Below are 7,490 nucleotides of genomic sequence, written 5' to 3'. Positions count from 1 at the left end.
TTCTTAAATGGAGTTCTGAGATCTCCCAGAGCTGTGTTTGTTGACATTTATCAGTGTTTTGATATTTGTGGGGCAACAGAGCCTAGAGTCTTCTAATTCACCTTCTTGGTGATGTCATGCTCCTCAGTTATGTTTTTTCTTCATAGAATATTTGTTCATTTGTGTGCCAGTGTTTCAAACTTAGTAGCTTTATAATATGATTTAATACTTAGTAAAATATGTGACCTTGATCATTATTTAGCTTTTTGCATTTTCTAATTATTCTTATGTGTTAGTCTTCAAAATATATTTTAGAGTCATTATTATTATTTATGTTATTTTGACATTATCAAATAATAAAAAAAGTACATAATTCCTCTTTGGATATTAGTTCAATTAAGTTCAGTTCAGTCGCTCAGTCATGTCTGACTCTTTGCAACCCCATGAATCGCAGCACGCCAGGCCTCCCTGTCCATCACCATCTCCTGGAGTTCATTCTAACTCACGTCCATACTCTTCAATTACCAAAACGTATCCTATTTGTATGAATTGAAGGCTTATCCTAAATGTACACAGTGACTTTAGAAATTAACTAATAATATATATTAATTCATTCAACAGTTATTAATTAAGTCACTACTATGTGTCATCCCCTGTTCTAAGCATTTGGATACAAAATAAGCCAAACTCCCTGCTTTTGTGGAACCTATGTTCTGGCAAAGAAAGAGAAAAAACAGATGAACATATTCTATATATGTTAGTCAGCTATTGCCATAATAGCAAGTTGCTATGAATTTTGTGGCTTAGAAAAATAAACATTTATCTTTCTTGCACCTTGGTCTGTGGGTGGACTCAGATGGTTGTGCTTCAGATTGTGCATAGCCTGGGCTTGGCTCAAGGCTGCAGAATGGTTTTTCTTTCATGGGGTTCCTCATTCTTTCTCAACCAACAACTACTCAGATCTGTTCTTCTCACAGCAGATGCCCCAGGAATAAACAAACCAAACCTCACAGACTTGTACAAACCTCTGCTTACATCACATCCAATCACATGCTACTGGCCAGATCAAGACATGTGGCCAGGGAGTTACATTTTATCTTAAAATGAAAGGGGGAGGGAAGTGAATACTTTCTTGACAAGATTGTAATCCACTGCAGTGTGATAGAAGGTGATGAATTCTATGGGGAAAAAAAAGTGGAACAGGGGAAAGGTTATTGAGAATGTGGGAGGATTGAGGTACAATAGTGTAAATATTAAATAGCATAGCCTAAGTGGTCCTCTCTGAGCTGACGTTTAAGCACAGACCTGAAGAAGCCAAGGGAGTTCTCCATGTGGATACCTGAAAGAAGAGCAGCCTAGACAGAAGGAACAGGCCATTGGATAGTCCTAAAGTGTGAGGATGTCTACTGTCTCAAGGAACAACCAGCAGATGGTGTGGTCAGAGTGGAGACAAGGAGAGTGGAGTGAGGTAGGAAAGGGCTCTGAGAGGTAACTGGGGGCGAGATCCTTGAGGCTGCATAGGCTGTTATATGGGCTTTGGTTTCTATTGAGTGAATTGAACATGACAGAGGATCCAGTAAAGAAAAATTTTAGGACATTAACACATTGCCTAAGACAGCATAAAACTATTCCCTAGAGAGCTATCTAAACTGGGCTACAGTGATAGCTGTAGCTTCTCTTTGAATGTTAGAAAATACAGGTATTCAAAATGTTAGTTCATGAAGTTAATTAATAGAATATCATTCTGACATATAATTCTTTAAATGTCAAATGACTAATCATTATATCTTTCTGGGTCAGTTAATTCAAATATAGGTAGAGGTAAAGCTATTTATAGAAATATAATATGATAGTCAAAAAATGTTTGCCTCATCTCAGATTGAGAGGGCAAAGAGAATGCCATTCCACCTCTTATTCCACTAGTAGCTAAATCAGTCTCTTCAAGAGTTTAGAAGTTTTTGGATAGTAACCCATTTATTGTACCTTTTCATTTAAATACAGGACTTGTTAACTTGTCTCATTTTTGTGTATTTCCTAGTTCTGAAAACATTGTTGAGGGTTTCTAACAATCTTATGCCCTTTTTTGGAGACTGGAAAACTGAAGTGTATATGAGATTTGCTCTCAGGGATCCTTGAGTCTGTTAAGATGGAAGAGGTACAGACATTGTTAAATTTGTATTAAAAAATAATAAAAAAATAAAAATAAAAATCTGGCAGAGTTATGTTTCATGAGAAATTTTAGAGATTCACAGGAGAAAGGGTTAACACTCTAAACACTCTAACAAGCAACAAAAAGGGTCAGAATGTAAATGTCTATGAGAACAGACAGGTAAGATAAAGTAGTCTAGGTGGAAAATAAGAGCATACACTGTATATAAAACACAGGCACTTTCTTTTATTTTTTTCTTTGAATAGCTAGATATTACCTTTATTTTTTTATAAAAATAGGTAAATATGCAACAATCTTTTTTCTTTCCTAAGGAAAATGTAGGCTGTTTTTATTAATAATGGTCAATCTATCTTTTTGTATTGCTAAAGCACATTTGCCAAGGTTTTACCACCTAGTGAGAAACTTGAGGAATTTGTGATTTTTAGTTTCAATAACAGTTTAAATCAAGGTTGGCAAAGAATTTGGGGCCCATAATCATCATTATTATTACTTAAAAAAATCCTTAACCATTACAATGTATTTAAAATAAATGATTTTCTATAATTCTGTGGATAAATTATAGAAAAATATATAAAACATACTATTATATAATGCTATTTATAATAAAAGTATTATATATATATATGCTTTTATATGTTACATATATGACTATTCTTTCTTATCTTATGTGGATTTATATATAAGTATTATAGATGTGGGTTTCCCAGGTGATGCAGTGATAAAGAATCCACCTGCCAAGCAGGAGACACAAGAAAGTCAGGTTTGATCCCTGGGTCAGGAAAATCCCCCGGAGTAGGAAATGGCAACCTGCTCCAGTATTCTTGCTTGGAAAATTCCATAGACAGAGGAACCTACTAGGCTCACAAAGGGTAGGACATGAGTGAGTGTGCACATGCACACAAACACACATTATAGCTGTATTTTATATACATAATACATATGCATATTAATGTTTATAATGACTATGAGTCTTCCATATATTTCACTTTTTATATCATTCCACTGAAATTTTCTTTTTACTAGATTGACTCTAATATCAAAAAAAAAAAAAAAAAAGAAAGGCACTTGAGAGTAGCAGTTAAATATAGTCCCTCATTTAATGATTTGGGCTTCCTAATTGATTTTGGGGTCCAGTTCCTCACTGCCATGGCCACAGCCCTCATGTGAGATTTCCCACGAAGTGAGATACATAGCAAGGGGGCAATGTCATTTTGTTGTTGTCATTTTTCTGTCTCCAAGTTGTGTCTGACTCTTTGCAACCCCATGGACTGTAGCACTGGGCCTCCCTACCCCTTACCATCTCCCAAAGTTTTCCCAAGTTCATGTCCATTGAATCGGTGAGAGCATCCAGACATTTCATTCTCTGTCACCCTTTTCTCCTTCACCCTTCAGTATTTCCCAATATCAGAATCTTTTCCAAAAAGTCAGTTGTTCGAAATAGGTGGTCAAATTTAAGTTCAAGGGACTCTCAAGAGTCTTCTTCAACACCATAGTTCAAAAGCATCAATTTTTTGGGACTCAGGCTTCTTTATGGTCCAACTCTTACACCCATACATGACTACTGGAAAGACCATAGCCTTGACTATATGGACCTTTGTTGACAAAGTGACATCTTTGCTTTTTAATACACTGTCTAGGTTTGTCATAGCTTTCCTTCCAAGATGCAATCATCTTCTAATTTCATGGTTACAGTCACCATCTGCAGTGATTTTAGAGCTCCACAGGAGGAAATCTGTCACTACTTTCACCTTTTCCCCTTCTGTTTGCCATCCCTTTTCCAGGAGATCTTCCCAACCCAGGGATCAAACCTGCGTCTCCTGCTTTGCAGGTTGACTCTTTACTGTCTGAGTCACCAGAGAAGCCCTAAGTTCATTTTAAGTACTTAACTTATCTGACATGATTTTAAGTGATATTGACCCATGAACAAAAAGTTGTTCAGTTTTCAATTATCTTTCAATCCTTCTTATTATATAAAGAAAAGACTCAGAGAAGAGCTAACGTATACCTAAAACTGTCCTTTTCAACCAAGTGTGGGTAGTCTTAGGCTGAAAGCCTTAGATGGCAAAGATATCTACCTAGCTAGGATTCAAGAATGTGATTGTGTTTCCTGAATTTAGTTTCTATTTCTGTCAAGTAATACTATTGTGCCATTTGTAATGGTAGTAATTTGAAGTTTCCTTTTAAAATGAGTCACTGAAGAGAAAAAAAAAATGTTAAGTAAATGCCAGTATTTATTATGTGTACAACATCTATAAAAATGAGAGCTGATTATTCAAGTTTAGGGAGCTTAACCCTACTTCACACCTTATTTTCCCTCATAGATTTCTGTAATAGCTTCTTAAGTGTTCTTTCTACCTTTTTTTTTTTTTTTTTTTTTTTGCCTCTATACAGTATTACATTTTCATCATCTTAAACACGAGTGTAATAAATACATCTTCTTGTTTTAATGGTTCCTTCATTGCCTGTGGAAATATCTAAACTTTTTGGCATAGTATATATACAAGGGTGTTCAATATTTGAGCCTTAGGTCTCGTCATCACTTTTTCCTGTGTACTCTGTGTCTGCCATACCAAATCACCTGAAGTCCTTAATCATGACATCACAGGCACATTCATCATGCTTGAAAGATATGCATTCTTCTATTCCCTTGAATTATAAACTTCTCTAACTTTATACACATTTTCTAGTTTTTGATAGTGCCAATGATACAGAGAAACATAATTAAAAAATTTAAAAACAAGGGGCAAAGAATATTTGTCTTATGCTCATGAGGCCACAGGGAAGATGGAGGTAGTTGTGGTTTAGAGAAGGCTAGCCACAGGGTCCAATTATGCTAACTAATAATGTGTACCAGGTCCTGCCATATCTTCTGATATTCAAGAGAAGCTGCAACTCAGATATTGAATGTAAAACACATCAATTTGTAAATGTTGCATCAGACATAGAGTACTATATATAAGACAGATAGCCAAGTCCTACTGTATCATACAGGAGACTATATTCAATATCTTATAATAACCTATAAAAGAAAATAATCTGAAAAAATATATATATGTATAAAACTAAGTCAACTGGCTGTATACCAGAAAGTGACACGACATTGTAAATCCAACTTTACTTCAACTAAAAAAAGAAAACAGTGGGATCAGGTTATTAAAAATTGAAGAAGAGTGTGTCTGGGCCACAACATATGCAAAAATGCATATGTTGGCTGAATTCAGGTAGAGGAAGAAGTGATTTGCAAATGTTCCCTAAGGTAATGTTTTTGTTATGGTTTGAAAGAATAGGAATTTTTTACCTCAGTGACAATCATTTCTAACAGTCTATATTCAGCTTAGGTTCTCACTTAATACAATATATGAGAAGAACCATCAAGATGACATGCACTTATATAATCTATTTCCACCTTAAAACTTTTCTTGGTATTGAAATAAGAGAGAACAATGACATAGATGCCTTTGCAAAGGTGAAAACACATGCTTCTAAATTTGTGTTCTCACACCTTGACCAAAACATCACCCCCTTCTACAACAAATATTATGAATCAGTTAGTGGGTACCGTTGCCTCCCAGAAAGAATTTCTGCGAGTTATTAGATACAAAATTTTACAGCTGCACAAAAGGTGATAAAACACTTTCTGAACCATGGTGTTAGTTTATTCACGATAAACTGAAGCACATTGTGACCGAGAAGCATTAACTCTACTGTAGTTGCACTGTTTCCTTCATAGACTCCTTTCCATAAGCCTTTGGTTAAAATCCTTCAAATAACTGAATAGCCGATCAACAATAAAGCCCAGGGGGTTTCCAATAATGGTTTTTGTTTTTGATTCTTATTATTTTCAAACGTTCTCTGATTGAAAAGATAAATTATTCCCATTAATTAAAGAAATCAAATTTTCTCAGTCTCTAGAAAGAAGCATGGAAATAAATGTAAACATAATTTTGAAATCATTGCCTGAGAATATATAATTGACAGAAGGAAAAATTTTCTTTTATAAAATGTCTTTTCTCTGGAGGCATTCTGTTATGAGTTCTTTTTATTTAAAATGATTTTCTAAAGAATATTTTTATGAGAAATCACGGTAATACTGTTTCAGTGCTTCAGCATCATTTCAATTGCTGTCTGACTGATACAAAATGTAATCATGATTTTACTTAATTTTGCTGAATCTTACTTATTCCATTTCCTAGAAGAAATTTTTTTTTCCTTCTTTCTTCCACCTCTTGTCTGCTGTCTCTGTCCCCTCCTTCTTTTTACTAAAGCACCCTTACCTTAATTTCAGTAAACCCTTGAACTTAATAGATTCTCTCAGCAACCTCCCCCTTTTACTTCTAGCTCTCTTGAGACTGTATTTCATGGCAAAACCCGATTAGCTTATTTTGATGTTTTTATCTTTCTGTGATTAGGAACCAGTCCATGCAGCCAAAACAGACAATTTTCTGAGGGCACTAAGTGGGTTTTCAGATCTCCTGTGAGGAGGGATGAGCTTCAATAAAACATTAGGGCATACCAAAGTTGACTGCCTTGAGTGATGTAACATCTTATGTGGTTCCTGCCTTTTACTGTAAATTTACACTCCCATGAACATCAACTCTGCCTGTCTGCAGTGCCTTAAGTGAAGGTTTGCACGCAAATATGGCCTCCATGAAAGTTACCTCGGGCTAAAGTACTTCCATCATCGACAAAATTAAGCGTCACAGTAAGTCTCTGGTGGTTTAGTTGGCCTCAGATTCAGTTGTGGCTCATGTTTTATTAATGTGGTGAGATTGTCCTTTATTTTCAGCCTCCCACAGCAGGTGAGCTTGTCATATTCACTAAAAGAGAACGAGAGAAGATTGCCAACCACTTGCGCGAATTGTTTCCACTGTTCTTAATTTCTGTTGAGAGGCACGCAATATAAACAAAGTTTTACTTAACTGCTGGAACATTTGTCAAGGATTTGATACACGCAAACCTCCATTTCTATGCTATGCTATAAAAAATAGTACAGTGGGCTTCCCTGGGTAACCCTGTGCATGCCAAGCGGAATCTCACAATGAAGACCTTTGGCTACTTCCTCTGGCTTTAGCCTAGTGGAAAGAAATCTACCTACCCAGAAAACTAGATAGGTGGCCCGAAAATAAGTTAAAAATTCACAGTCAGCTAGAGTAGAAAGATTCTGAGCTCTACTCATGTTTAACTTTACCCCAGCTGAGTTTCCTATGGCGAACATTTTTTTTTTTTTCCTTTTCAGTATAGAAAATGCCAAATGCCTTAAAGTTATACCAGGTGTTAAAAGCTAAGTTCTTGAAATTCTAACATGCTAGAAAAACCTTAAATTTTATTCTATTCTCTGTAC

This window comes from Bos mutus, chromosome 6 (assembly GCF_027580195.1).
Source record: "Bos mutus isolate GX-2022 chromosome 6, NWIPB_WYAK_1.1, whole genome shotgun sequence".
Lineage (NCBI taxonomy): Eukaryota > Metazoa > Chordata > Mammalia > Artiodactyla > Bovidae > Bos > Bos mutus.
Note: the sequence above shows the minus strand (reverse complement) of the source record.